This window comes from Chinchilla lanigera, unplaced genomic scaffold (genome assembly GCF_000276665.1).
Source record: "Chinchilla lanigera isolate Chin_1 unplaced genomic scaffold, ChiLan1.0 scaffold00064, whole genome shotgun sequence".
NCBI lineage: Eukaryota > Metazoa > Chordata > Mammalia > Rodentia > Chinchillidae > Chinchilla > Chinchilla lanigera.
This window is the reverse complement of record NW_004955465.1, coordinates 317,077-332,178: the sequence shown is the minus strand read 5'-3', so window position 1 is coordinate 332,178 and position 15,102 is coordinate 317,077. Positions and strand designations below refer to the sequence as shown.

The 15,102-nt window shown below is 42.6% G+C and overlaps 1 pseudogene; it reads right to left on the bottom strand.

Moving 5' to 3' along the window:
* LOC102016361 overlaps positions 1-14,153 on the bottom strand; it is a 41,110-nt pseudogene extending 26,957 nt beyond the window's left edge.
* Between the last annotated feature and the right edge of the window lie 949 nt (positions 14,154-15,102).

Below are 15,102 nucleotides of genomic sequence, written 5' to 3'. Positions count from 1 at the left end.
CCCACCCAGATGCACCTAGAAGTGTGCTGAGCTAATCCCAAGGATGGATCCTGTTGCAGTCATGGTTTACAAGAAAAATAATTTAACACAAGACACATAATTTATAGGATTATTTTATAGTAGTCACCTAAAGAGTTTAGCACAAAAGAGTTCAGGAAATCTGTCCACACACTAAAGACCAAAGAATCCAGCTGAGGGCCTGGATCCCATGGCAATGTCCTGCATGAGTCCAGCTGAAGACCTAGAGCTCATAACAATGCCTCTCATGAGTCCAACTGGAGGCCAAGAGCCCATGACAATGTCTCATTCAAGTCTGTTTCAAAGATCTGTGCTGGGAAGACCCAAAGGTCAGTGGTGGAAGCTAGAAAGTCTGTGCCAGCAGGATGAAGGATCTGTGCTAGCAGGCTGAGGAAGCTGCACTGGAGCCAGGAAGCAACGTTCAAAGTAAGAACTAGAGCTCCCCCAAAAAGTACCACAGCCATCCTCAGTGATAATGAGGTCCCAAGCTCCTCTGATGAGAACAGCCCAAGGAAGCAATGCTCAAAGTAAGGACCAGAGCTCCCTCAAAGAGAACTGTAGCCATTCTCGGAGACAACAAGGTCCCAAGCTCCTGCTACAATCAGAGCAGCTGAGTTCATATCAAGAAAGCCAGCATGACAAGCTCATCCAGGAACACCAACAGCCCCAAGAGAACCAATGGCTCCCTAACAGCACCTCATTTTCTTTTCCAGTTCTCCTTTTTATTTTGTTAGCAACGATCCTCAGGTGGGCCCTCCCCAGCCAGCACCATACTGATTCAGTACAGCTGCATGTTACAAGTTGCCCACAAGTTGTCAATCCACCACAGATCTCAAAGTCAGTCAAGTTGAAACTTTGCCCTAACTGCCAGGGAAATGTACCACAGGGCTGGTTTCATCCCAGGGGGGTTACTGATTTGCACCCTTAGCTAGAAGGACTTCTGAGCAACAGTTTGGATAGACATACTGTCATTCAGAAGGTGAAGCCTGGAACCCAAAATATTACTTCCAAGCTGGTAACATTTTCTGTACACATCTATGAGCAGAAGCCTATGGCGGCAGTTCCTAAAGTATACCATGAAGACAAGAGTGCCAGGTATATGAACAAATGCAATTCTGCTCTTTGTTAAAAAAAAAAAAGATGTTTGTAATTCAATACTTGAGGCCACACTGGGTAAAATGAAACAGTAAGGGTAACTTCACTGAGGGTCGCCCCATGCAGCCATCCTGACTATGGGCAGAGGTAGACAGGATGCTCCACCTGTCCCCTGTACCACTCTGCATTCTGACACAAAATGTGTGTGTGTGTGTGTGTGTGTGTGTGTGTGTGTGTGTATGTGTGTGTTGTTCACTGAGGGGAAAAATGAATTTTATTTTATAGTTCAGTCAAAATTAATGGATAAGCAGTGTAGTAATTTGGCCATATTAAATCCCTGTATTTTCATCTTCCATATCTTGTTCCTTGCTATACTGTAGAAACGTGTCACAGTTGTCTTCTGTCATAAAAGAAGCTCCTGCTGCCTCCAACTTCCAGGTAGGGAGGCATACTGCCTGTTATGGCTTATATCTAGTGTCCCCACCAAAACCTCATGCACTCATAGGCAGGGCTTTTGAATGGTGATTGAATCATGGGCCACTACAGCTAAATGTGACATTAGGAGGTGGGGCCTGGTTGGAAGAGGTGGGTGGGTCACTGAGGACATGACCTGGTCAGATGTATCTCTCTTCCCAGTTTCCCCCTTCCTAGCCACCATGGCAGGAGCAGCTTTCTTCCACCCAGGCCTTACTACTATAGAGTTTCTGCTTATAGCTGGCTAACAGTGGACTATAACCTTGAGCAAAAATCAAAAACAAAAACAAAAACCCTCTCCTCCTTTAAGCTGTTGATGTTGGGTGTTTGTTCCAGCTATGAGGAAAGTAACTGAAACACTGCCTTAAGGAATAAGAGAGATATAGCGGGAAAGAAGATCCAGAAGAAGTGGTGGAGATCTTCACTGATACTATTGCTCAGCCCCCTTTCCCACTCAGATTACATCCTGTTTTCCAGCAAGGCTACCATGCCCCAATCTCCTGCCTCATTCACTCTGCAATAACAAGGAAGGCAGCAAAAGGAGTGACTGCCACACTGTCAGGAAGGTTGCTACAGTCCCAACAAAATGACCAGAGGCTCTTAATGGATATAGGGCAGAACTTCCAGGCCAGTGATTAGCTGGGAGGGACAACTTGACAAGATGAATGGGTCTACAGTACAGGCATGAGCTAAAAGAAGCCAAGGTAAAGAAAGAGGAAAGGTAAGGAGCTGAAGGAAAAGAGCGAAAGAGAACCATCAACCCAGACTGAACCAAGAAAACGACCGTAAAAATCAATGACAAAGGCCTCATCAGTAGAAACCACGTCAGACACCAGACCCAACCAGTATCTGTCATTACCTGAATCACTAAAGAGAGTGGAATCTACCACAGGTACCAAACATATGCAAGACCCCTCCCTTTCGGCATCAAGGTCACACATACTCCCTGTCCTTTATACCAGACCTCATGAGAAAAAGTAAGGGGAGAGGTAGAAACTGCTCTAATGATGTATTAGTTTATCTGTTGCTGTGTAACAAATTACCCCAAAATTTAGTGGCTTAAAACAACTACTTGTTATCTCACATAGTTTCTAAAACTCAGGAAATTAAGTGATTTAGAGGACAGTTCTGGATTGGGGTATTTGATGGGGCAGAGTCAAGATACTGGTCAGAGTGACAGCCAACACAAGGCTTGACCATCAGCAGAGACCCCACCATGGAGAAAGCTCATTCACTTATTTTCCAAGCCGGTACCCAGTTTCTTGGGTTCCTCACGTGTCTTCATAACAGTGCAGCTGGCTTCCTCCCAGGAAAGTGATCCAAAAGATCAAGGTGGAAGCAGCAATATTTTAAGTGGTTTAGCCTCACAAGTCACACTCTGTGAATTTTGTCATGCTCTAGTGTCCCAGGGAACAGTCTTGACATAGTGTGAAAGGGGACCATACAAGGGACCAGACACTGGGAGGTGAGGATCGTGGGGCCAACTAGAAGGCTGGCTACCATCTCAGAGAATTTATTTTTGAACTGATTGAAAAATAACCAATAAAATGATTGATTTAACCAGGGGAAAAAAACCTGGGGAATTCCTCAATGAGTCTGAGGTTTATATGGAGACAGTTATACCCTAACTGGGCAACTGTCCATTTTTCCTGATGTACCTATAATGATGTGGCTTGAGAAGCAGAATTGATAACAGTTATTGGGGGGTGTAAATTAAAATACGTTTGCTCAGTGCTGAGCTGTGACCATTTAAACAATCCTGCTGCTGATACTTAAGTTCTGTATTTGATGAATGAGTACTTCAGTAGCTCCCTGCCCCAGTATCTTCCAAGAATTGGTTCCAGGAAGGCCCACAGATACCAAAGTCTGCAAATGCTCAAGTCCTTTTCCTAAATGGCATAATATTTGCATATAACCTACATCTCTCTGTTGTATACTTTCAATCATCTCTAGGTTACTTTAATACATAATGTAAATGCTACATAATAGTAGTTAGACTGCATGTTTTGGGAATAATGGCAAGAAAAAAGTCTGCATGTGTTCATTGCAAATGCAATTTTTTTGCAAATATTTTCAGCCCTTGATCGGTTAAATCTGTGGATATGGAACCTGAAAATACAGAGGACAGATTACTCATCTTAAAAATAGATAAACTATCTGATCTTTCCTTTAAGGAATTTCTACTTTGGAGAAGAAGAGGGGAAAAAGAAAGAGGAAAGGTGTAGTTTCACAGATGGTCCTGTGAGCAGCACACCTTCCAGTCAGAGGTGAATAGTGTCAGTTGACAGTCAGAAGGATCCAGTCCTCTGATGTTCACAGCTTCAAGCACCAAGAAGGAAATCGCCAGTTCCTCTTACTTCCTGCCCACCAGGCAGCCAAGACCCCAACACATCAGGGCCCTGCTCCCCACTGCAGAAAGTCTGCCATGAAAGGGGAAAAAACAAACCACCTCCTGAGACACATCTCACATAACAGTCTTACCCCAGTGGCTTCAGGAGAATCAGAACGTCTCCATAGGGGCTTGGGGCTTGGGAAAGCATTTGCCCGAACCGGGATTGTAATAACATACCAGAGCTCAGATTTCCACAATAACTGAAACTTTTGGTATTAATTGGAGGAGATGGGGTGAGGGAGCTGGGGAACTTGGAAAGGTTTTGCTGTCATTGCTGGAAAAGTTCATGCTGTGGTTTTGAGGAAACAAATACCCCAGTGTTTCACTGCTTTGGGTCTGAAGGGAGACGAGGGGTGGGAGTTGAGTGGGGAGGGAAAAGGGTCTGTTCTGTCCACCTTTTGGGTTGGCCAGGGACAGATGGCTCAGCTTGGTGCACTGCAAAGGAATTGCTAAATACTTATTCTTTCAAAACTTGCAGCTCTGCACCCAGACACCCAGAGGCCCAGCTACATGCACGTGTTATGAATTCGTCAATCAGCAGATATCATGGTACTTCCCAGCAACTGCACGTCCACGTAGACGCTCAATAAATAGTGTTCAGCAACGATGAAAGAAAATTATGCAGCTTTTTAAAAAAAAATAGCATTATCATTGCTATACCATGGGGAGAGCAGAGCAGTCCAGCAGGCAGAGTGAGAACTAAAAATAAAATTTTTCATTTAGCATTCATCTGCCTTCTAGTTGTATCTAATTAATAAGCACTGTTGTTTCTGGGCTTCAGTGAAGTTAATCCCCCTCCCTTCTTTTTCTCTTTTTATTTCAAATAACTCCCACAAACCTCACATTAGAAGACCTAGATTCATTGACTCAGAAAAACTTCTAAAGGGAAGGTACAAAATCCAGAGTACATTAGCCTAGGGCTGACTGCCCAGACCGACTGTGATATGGCCTTGACCTTTAATCCAATATTTAGGAGTCTGTCATTTACAGTTGATAACTATAAATGTTTTGCACTGTTCCAAAACAGGTCAGCTGCCTCGATTTCCTCACACATCTTGTACGGTTAGAAAAATTTAATGAAAAGATCTCTAACATGCTCAGCACAGTATCATTTATTAAAAGAGTGTAACTTCCATCCACTCCCTAATCTATAAAATGAAGGAAATGCTATTTACTTCAGAAAGTTATGAGGATTCACTAGGAAACATAAAAGCATCAAATACAGTATCTGATGTATAGAAGATGTAATAGGATGAGCTTGAAAAATTTATTACTATTATTATTAGTCTCCACCTCTGTAATTTCAGAAAAATATAAATATTTTCCTGCTCTCATTTCTACACTCTGCTTTCTCCTACCCTTGTTTTCATTTACACACCTCTGAATCCTTGAGATTCTCGATTCTGGACTTCCCTGGATTCTGGATTTTATGTGTTTTTAGAGTTGTCTTCAGATGCTGACACCCCGACTTTCGCTTCGCAAGGCAGGACTCAGCTGGAGGAATCTGTCTCGTGTTGAATAGGCGGACAGGACTGATCCTAAGGCTAAGAAGGAGAAGGGGGCGGTGCAGTAGAGAGAACAAGTCACACCCAAGGTGGCAGAGAAGGGGGACTCGCTCCCGGGGGAAAGGGCGGGACTCCATGTGACTCCAGCTGGACTGTTAGCTCGAAGCGCTGGGCTTTCTGCTTCCAGGTCAAGTAAACCTCTGTGACAACAGCCAATTGATGGGAAGCACAACATGGCACAGTAGACGGACAGCGATAGAGAAATAAATCTCATGTTCCCTTCCTTCCCTCCTGGTCCATTTCTACTCCATCCTGGGACCTTGAGACCCTAAAAACAAATCCTCCAGCAGGCTGAAAACTTCTATAATTGAATGGGTCTCTTAGAGCAGAAGAGCACTGAGAATTCTGTTGTCTAGGGTGCAGGAGTAAACAGCATGATACTTTGCACCGCCCGGGCCTCATCAGGTGGACGACTGTCTCCCTAGGGTATCTGCATGTTGGCTCTGTTCCCAGGGCTTCTCTGGTAAGTGATAGGTAGACCCTGTTTCCTGGGCTCTGATTCCACACAACCACTTCCCCCATTCCTGAAGTTCAGCTCTTCCTTCATCAGACCTCCCCCTTCCACGGGGACAATGCATATTTCAGCAAGACAACGCTGGGAACCCCTCGAGTGTACCCGAACTCTAGGTCAACTGTTTGAAATTACAACTCCAGTTGCAGGTCTGTGTTTTCTGTGCCAAATCCTAAGAAAAAGATAAATGAGGGCTAGCGGGGGGGGGAGGGGGAGAAAATGGTATGCGAGGACCTGATTGATGCAGAACATCTGATGCAGCTCCTGTGTGGGTCGCACTTTTGTGCAGAAGGTTTGTCCTTGTTTGTTTTTGTACTTATGGAACGCTTCTATTCATATCCCTTATGTTTTAAAAAAAAAAAAATCATAGGAGACACAGCTATTGTGAAGAATGCAGAGATCGCCACAGAGCAAGGCAGTTTCTAAGTGGGCAAAATGAAGTTTCCATCACTACATACAAAACAAAATGCTCGGATCAGTAATAGGTGGTGGATTCCACAGAAAGGTGCACCCGCCTCCGAGCTCTCAGGGCTGGGGAAGCATTTAGAGGTTTCCTTTGAAGCTTCTGTGGCTTGTGTTATTAGATTTGTCTGCAGCTTGTTGAAAAGTATTTATTAGAGGCCTTTTTGATCCCTCTTCTGTCTGATATGTCATAACTTTTATGACATAGAAATAACCAAAATGAAGAAGCAGAGACAAGTTGGAGATTATTTTCCAGTTCTCCAAAGACTACTGGCCATTTACAGGAGGAGCATGCTGGCTAATTTATGAAAACAGAAATAGTCTGTGGGAGTGAAATAAAGCCCTCTGCTATCCTCGGCAGTCATAATGAACAAAATAAATTCCATCGTTATGCAGATGTTCCACGAGGGCTGTCAGCGTGTCGAGGAAAATTTACTCTCTGTCTCTGATGCTCAAGACAAACAGTTCCAGGCGATGAAAAACAACAGGGGTGGAGAAAGTAGAAACTGGCTTTCTGACTTCTCCAGGAAGTTGTCCTCTGCCGTGGAGCTGTGTACCGTTACAACAGCCCTGTCCCATGAGCCTTTCCTCCCCGCTGCAACAATACACAGGGAAACTTAGTTTTTTGTCCTGGTATTCTGACCTATGGAGATGTATTGAACCATGCCAAGCAAGAAAAGAGTACCTGTTTGGATTCAGCGGCCTGGTCTACATGGCTGCAAGAAAAACTAAGATAAAATATTGGCTGTTTTGTAAACACCAGATCATTCCATCTCCCCTGACTGTATCACTCTAAAGAAACCCAGCAATGATTCTCTTCAGTGTCTACAGTGATATGTGGCCATCTGCCCCTTTGCCAGAGACACCAAACACTGCCAAAAGTCTCAGGTTCCTGACCTGTCCCCAGGGAGCAATCTCCCTTCACCTGTGTCTGGTTTTGCTAAAATTTAGAAACTGCGTGGTTCGTAGACGGTGCCAAGGGGTTATGTATGTAGATTTCCATGCTACCTGCAATTACTCGCCTTGGCTATAATCCGTACTGTTCTCAGTTCCAGTGGTAATTCTGCCATAAAGCATATCTCATTTTATTTTACTTTATTTTATTATTTTATTTTATTTTATTTATGGGGGTTATTGCTGCAGTAGGAATTACTTTCCCACTAGGCAGCTTCATCATGACTGCCAACCTGCCTCGCTATAGAAACCTTTCATGAACCAGAAATGGGTATGAAATGGCCATTCAGCCCTGTGGATTTCCCTCTTGTAATTTCATTAGCTAGGCCCCTCCGCCATCTGGAATGCACCTGACTTGTCTCCCAATGAGTATGTGTTGGCACCTGTCCTTGTACTTCTTTTAAAAAGCAATCTTCATTGAAAAGAGGTATATATTAATTTCACTACGGAACATTCCAGAAGACCCAATGGAGAAAGTGGATGGCTGGCTATTTTTTTTCTGAGTTTTCAGGAATTCATACCAAGAAGTAGGGAGACAGAGCTAACCCATCACTGCTCAGAAGTCTACAGTTTACACCACAGCCCTCACTAAGAAATTATCCAACTTAAATTGGTAAGAGGGTATGTGAAATGTCTCCTCTCCCTACTGTCCCTAAAACAAAGAGAATCTTGTGAGGCAATGAGTCCACAGTGGGCCTGAGATGGTGATTTTTTATTTTTTTGTAGAAGCCAACGAATTCCAACCCAGCAGCTTCATTTAGCTGGGGCTTCTTTCGCTGCTTCTGCATAAATTTACTATAAAATCATAAAGCAAAACATAAAAGGCGAATGGCAACAGTAAAGTAGCTATGCCACAAACTCGACAATGATTATATATTCTATCTAGGGCACACTTAACTCTCTAATTGCTAACTGTAATTTAAATGAAAACATGTGTTTCTTGTTAAATTCATCAATTCTCTTTGTAAGTGCTACCGGCAAGAGTGTGATTAAGGCTGAGCGCTCACCTTGGGGTTCTGATGCCCCCGGGTCCTGGCTGTTCTCGGGGCATCTTCTCTACTCAGCGGCCCATGATGGATGTGTAGCTTTCCAAACCTGATGCTAAGGCAGGGGAAACCTGGAGAGAGGGCTCAGCTGGGATTCTTTGTACATCCTGTGCTGCCATCTCTCACACATCACATTGGTAAGACCTGAGACAGTCATAGCAGCCCAGCTCTATTTGGAATGCACCCCTGTACCTATAAAGATATTTTGTAGACTTAAAAAATCCTGACACAATGGAGCATATACCTAGCAAAGAAGCTGGTTTTCCTCTGGTCTCAGAGATGCCCCCTGACCCCAAGAAAGGCTCTGACTAATGCTTGTAAAGAACATGTGTTGTAACACAGAGGGGCTTGGCACTGCTGCCTGGCATTCTGTAGTCACTCAACAAACACCAGCCCATCCTCTTATCTGATGAGCACAAGTTTAAAAGTAAGAATTGAAAGAAAAAGTTCAAAGGCTCCATCATTCATCTTTTACAAGGAAAAAAATTCCAATTTTAAATCATAAAAATCTGGATAGAGAACAGTTTCAAAGTCCAATATTATTATTTTCAATTTCATACAGAAATTAGAACAAATCTAATTACTTTTCATTGATTGATTTTGATTGGGTTAACAAGAAGATCTGTGAGTGTCAAGCCATGGGGAGAAAGCATTTGTAAAGCATTTGGGAGTCTGTGTTAGGGTGGCCTTTTGAGAAAAATAGAATTAAGAGGAGACACACACATGTATATGCATACATGCACACACATACAGAGAAATGAAAGATAAGGAATTGGCTCACATGATTCTGGAAGTTGAATAGCAACAGAGAAACCAGCATCTCAGCTTGAAGCCAGGCAGAGAGAGAGCAAATCCTTCCCCACTGAGCCCTTGGCACTATTCAGGCTCTCAGTGGGTTGGACGGGCCTACACATGATGGGCAGAGCAATCTGCTTTACTCAGCGCACCAACTGAAACGTCAATCTCATCCAGAAACACAGCTACATACCCAAAATAAGTTCAACCAAATACCTGGGCACCCTGTGACCTAGTCAAGTTAACTCATAAAATTAATCATCACAAAGTCTACAGTTATTTTGTATTTGAAGCACTGCCTCTGTGGCAGCCATGGGAAATGCATGGCTTTGGAGGTAGCAGATCTACACTGAATTCAAGGTTTGTTTACTTACTGGGTCCAGGTCTGACCCTGCTGAGATGCACCTCAGGGCCCAATGTGGGCAATAATGACAATCTGCTCTGTTCATTGTTTAGGTCACTCATGAGATCTAAGGCGCAACCAATAAGTCTGGAGAGCACAGTACTCAACCCTTGAGTCTCTGTCCATGTGGGGGGGCTAGGAATCTGGGTCTGTGTTCACCACTACAACTATGATGAGGGCACTGGTGGCCAAGGATAGTCAACTTGGAGCCAATCTAGTGGGTAGAGTCCTCCGCACCAGCAAGGTCTTGGTATCTTCATGTGCTCTTGTCCACTTACAGTGTTTGGTCAGAACTGCCTAGGCAGGTACTTACTCTGACCCAGCACACAAAACATTTCTCTGTCAGTTCCCAAGTGTAGCCTGGGGTACGGTTTGTGTCTAGATGTCCCCTCAAAGCCTCACGCAGTCTTAGCTGGGGGTTTTTCAGAGGTGGCTAAGTCTAAAGTGTGTGATGCTAGGGTTAAGGGTGTGTGATTACTAAATCAGTCTACTGATTGGTTTGGCCTAATCCCAGTAACCTAGAGAGCATTACTGCCCTAATCCCAGTAACCTAGACAGCATATAAAAGGGGCAGAAAGACACTAAACTACAAGTCTATCATTGCTCTTGCTGTCTTCAGCCACCAAGAACAGTTGCCCCTCTGCCATGTGCTACCTTGCTTTGGAGACAGCTGATTATGGACTAAAACTTCTATAAACTATGAGCCAAATAAACCTTTCCTCCTTTAACTTTGGGTGTCAGGTATTTTGTCTGAGTAATGAGAAAAATAACTAAGACAGAATTGGATCTGTTATGGGGTGAATTGTTGAATTCACATGTTGAAGCTGTAACCTCCAGGACTTCATAATATGACTGACTCTGTTTGGAGATAAGGCCTTTAAAGAGTCTACTCAGTTAAAGTGAGGCCATTAGGGTGGACTTAAATCCAATATGACTGGAGTCCTTAAAAGAGAGAAAGACACTAAGGATATTCAGGCATCCAGAACCAGCCACTTGAGGACATGGGAAGGAGGTAGCCATCTACAAGGTGTGATCCAAAGGTTCAATGAAACATTAATTTTTAAACTTGTTACAGTGAAAGATACATTGTTATTAGTCCACCTGAAAACCTTTCCCCCTCCCTTCTCCCATCATTCATGCCACTTTCTGGAGCAGTTCTGGAAGTTCTCTTTTGTGAGTGTCTTTACAGCATATGTTCAAAAGTATGATGAATGCTGCTCCCAGGTGCCATTTAACAGAAAGGTGAGCTTATAAAAGCATTGCAGTGTGTCCTCATCCACCTACTCACTGGATTTGGCATCGTGTGCTTTCTAGTTCTTCCCCAAAGTTAAAATGATCATGAAAGATAAATGTTTTCAATGTATTCAGGACATAAAGGCCTCCAGGGAAGTGCAACTAAAGAGACAAAAAAGGACCTCCAGAACTGCTTCAGAAAGTGTCAGGAATGGTGGGATAAGTATGTTCAACGAGTGGGTTGATGTCTTTTACTATAATTCACTGCTTAAATTTATACATTCATCATATTTGAATGATACTTTTTTCAAGTCAAGGACAGAGGAGAAACACAACCCTGCCAACACAGGGACTCTCAGACTCTAAAACAGGATCTGGTAATGACACTTTTCTAGGTTGTAGACTACCAGTTTCTTATTGTGTCTTCACATGGCAGAAAGAGAGTGAAAAACTCTCTGGGGCCTTTCTAATTCTAAGGGCATCATCCGACCATCAGGGCTCTACTCACATGACCTATCTACCAAAGACCCCCACTTCCTGATGCCATTACATTGGAAGTTAAAGTTTTAACATATGCATTTTGAAGAAAACATATTAGTTATTTGCAGAGGACAAATATATATATATGAGTTTACTCTGCTATCATGAATGAGATGATATGAACTATGATTTTATTAATATACCTTGGGTAGAGATTAGCAAATATTTATTAAACACACACCATATGAATGACATGTTCATACCCTTTTCAATCAGGATCAAGCTCAAAGACTATAGAATGAGGTTCAAACTTCATTCTTCAATTCTTCTCTTCCAACTACAGTTTTGCACAAATTGCATCTAACTAAAATGAATGCATAGTACAATCTTAAAGGGGTAAAAACATTTTAAGTGTCAATATGTATAAAAGAGCTCTATGTCACAGGGGAAATGACCAACCCTCCTTTGTGGTCCTAATAACAATGGGGAATTTGTGGGCTTATGATGTTCTAGGCATATGTTTCTAAATTTAATATTTGAAGCTGAGACCAGGTATCCCTGAGAAAACCATGCTGGAACTGGAAGGACCTTGAAGATCATGTAGTCTGAGACTGATCACCGTGTCTGTGCTCTCCATGAAGCACATCCTGTGGCATCTGCTCCTAAGCCAACTGAGGGCTCAGACGTGGACTCACTTTGGCCAACGGGACATCAGCGAGTGTAACATGAGGAAAGACTTGACAAGTGCTTGTGCCTTGGCTCTTGCACCTCTTGGAGCACTGCCACTCCACATTAGAAAGCCAGGATATCTGAGACCAGACTCAACATGGGAGAGAACCAGGCCATCCTGGCAACAGCCCAATCTCATCATCAGACATGAGTGAGGCCATCTTGGAGTACTCAGCCCCTGGTCAGTTGCCAAAAGACTGTGTCTGAGATTGTGATTAATTTCAGATTTATAGAGTCAGGTATTTGCACCCTATGAACTACACAGCACCAAACTACAACTCCTACTCCAAGGGTGTCTCTGGGATAGACCCACATGACATTAAGAAATATAAGACATAATCTTAGACTTCCAGGAATTCCCAATTTAAATGAAAGATCTAGAGAGATCTAAGGCCTACAAGTATATGTATCATCAATCGAGTTTATGTTGGTTCAAGTAATTGTAGTTGTACAGCTTGTTAAATTGTTGAAATGCTTCCCTATCTACAGCCTAAGTCTCCAGAGAACCTTCACTCCTGATTTTCCCAAACTCTCCCAGTATTGGCAACTGGGGCAACAATATTTGGCCCTGGCCCTATGCATTCTGGTTGTGCATTAGCCATCAGATGCAAGTTGTTAAATATTCTGAACAGCAGAGGAAAGGCAGTAAAGTTTAGTTTCTAAATGAATGAGAGAGATAGCAGATGTTGAATAAGTTCAAGAGGTTGAGAAACATACACCATTATATTGGGTGCTCAGAGGAGAGGTGGATTTTGAGCCACCTAGAGAGATGGGTGGGACACAAGTGATGAAGGGAGAAAGGCAAGGTGCTTGGAATGTCCAATTCATAAAACACAATCAGTGTAAGTATCAGCCAGGAGCTATCCAGTTAGATGACTAGGAGAGAAATTGGATCTTTATAATCCTCAAATACATGCTGTCCCCTACCAAAAAGGAAAATCATTATCTAAAATAAGGCACCAAAATGGGATATGGTAGCAGAATGAACAAGATTTATTCCTGAGAATGAGATTTTTATGAAGAAGACTAGCAGGTGATATGCTTGAAAAGAAAGAAATGAGATGTAGATGAAAAATACACACAATTCAAGCCGATCTTTGTTTCCCATGAATGCAGAGCCAGGAGAATAGATTTTGTAGTTTTTAGTAGTGCAATATACTGTGAGTTACAGAACCACACTGTTGACGTTTTACCAGATGAGTATTTTTTTTATGAGCTGTGCTCTTCAACATAATTAATTGCACAACTAAGTATACTGAACATTCGCAATACCAAAATAAAAATAATTTATGCTAACACTATCTCACCAACAAACAATATCATTTTTCATTGTTTCATTCATCTTTGTAATTTCACACACGTCATTTCATACGAGGAACAATAGCATTCTCTACATTTTCTCCCTGTGTTGTTTCCTATTCTGCTGTAGTCTCAGATTTGACTTTTTAAAAAATTTCATTTTAAAACCACTAAACTAAATTGCTGTATTTTTGGTTGTTGCTGTTGCTTTTGTTAAAGAACCCAGTTTAGGTAGAGTTCCTGGCATCCATCAGGGGCGAATGATTTGAAAGTCAAGAGTGGAATTAGTGGATGGGAGTTGCACAGACGATTACAAAGTGACAGGTCAGACATGTTTTGTATTTATTAGAATATTTTAATGAGTCACTGAAATTTATTTTATTTTATTGAGGGGCTCATGACTTTTATTAGGGCCTCCTTCCTGACCATGGAAAGAGATGCCCACAATTTCTTTCGCCACTCCAAGCTAGGATCCTGGGGGCCTGGGGGGCCTGGGGGAGTCTGGGCACATCAGGAACATTCCCAGCACCTTGTACAGGCACTGGGTAGTTGTAGGGAGTGGACTGATGATCATATTGGAGTATTTGGGGCTGAGTGGGGCCAGAATTATATCGAGACTCTGGATGGTGAAGGATGTGACCAGCACTGGCTCCTGGGCCCAGGCATTCTTGAGGAAGAAAGCAACTCTATCAGTCATGTTTCTCAGCCTCCAAGGCATTTTAAAGCCACTTTGTAGAGAAACCACGATACTGGAGGAAAATGAACAGGACACCCACTTCTTCTTTGGGACTATTAGTCCTAAATGGCAGTGAGAGTCCCTCCTCCTTACTGTTGTACAATCTTTGTACAAATTACTGTGGCAGGGGAGGGGACCAGCAGAGAACAGAGTAACTGTACTGAAGTTCAGGGTTGCAAATGAAGCAAGCAAGAAGTTTTATGAATAAGGATATACCAAAGAAAGAGTCAATACATCCTTGCTCCCTTGTTATTATTCTGGACTCCCATTTTATCACAGACTCTCTATTCTGGACATATCCCTAATATGGGGATTGGAAGGAGGTTATTTTACCAGATATAGACAGTATGATCAAAATATATGGTGAATGTTTAAAAAATATATTACAGTAAAAGACACATTGTCATTAACCCCCCTCAGAATAGCTCCCTTGCTTCAATTGCATTTACTCCATCCTTCTCTCACTTTCTAAAGCCTTTCTGGAAGTTCTCTTTCACAAATGTTTTTAGTTACAGTGTCATGGCTCTCTCAGTGTCCTGAATCAATTCAAAATGTTGACAGAAATTTCCATCAAGTAAAAATATTACAGTGTATCCTCATCCACGCTATTCACCAGATCTGGCACTGTGTGACTTCTGGCTCTTCCCCAAAGTTGAAATGACCATGAAAGGTAAATGTCAATTTGGGGCATGAAGGTACTCACAAAAGAGGACTTCCCAAACTGCTGCAGAAAGTGGCAAGAGCTATGCGATAAATGTGCTCAAGCAAGGAGAAGTGTTTTCAGGGGGACTAATGGCAATGTGCCTTTAATAATCATAATTTTTTATTTAAACACACATTGTGGGGTTTGATCAGCTCTTATACATGCAACTCCAATGTCCTTGAGGATTCTAAAACCTCTGGGTTCAAA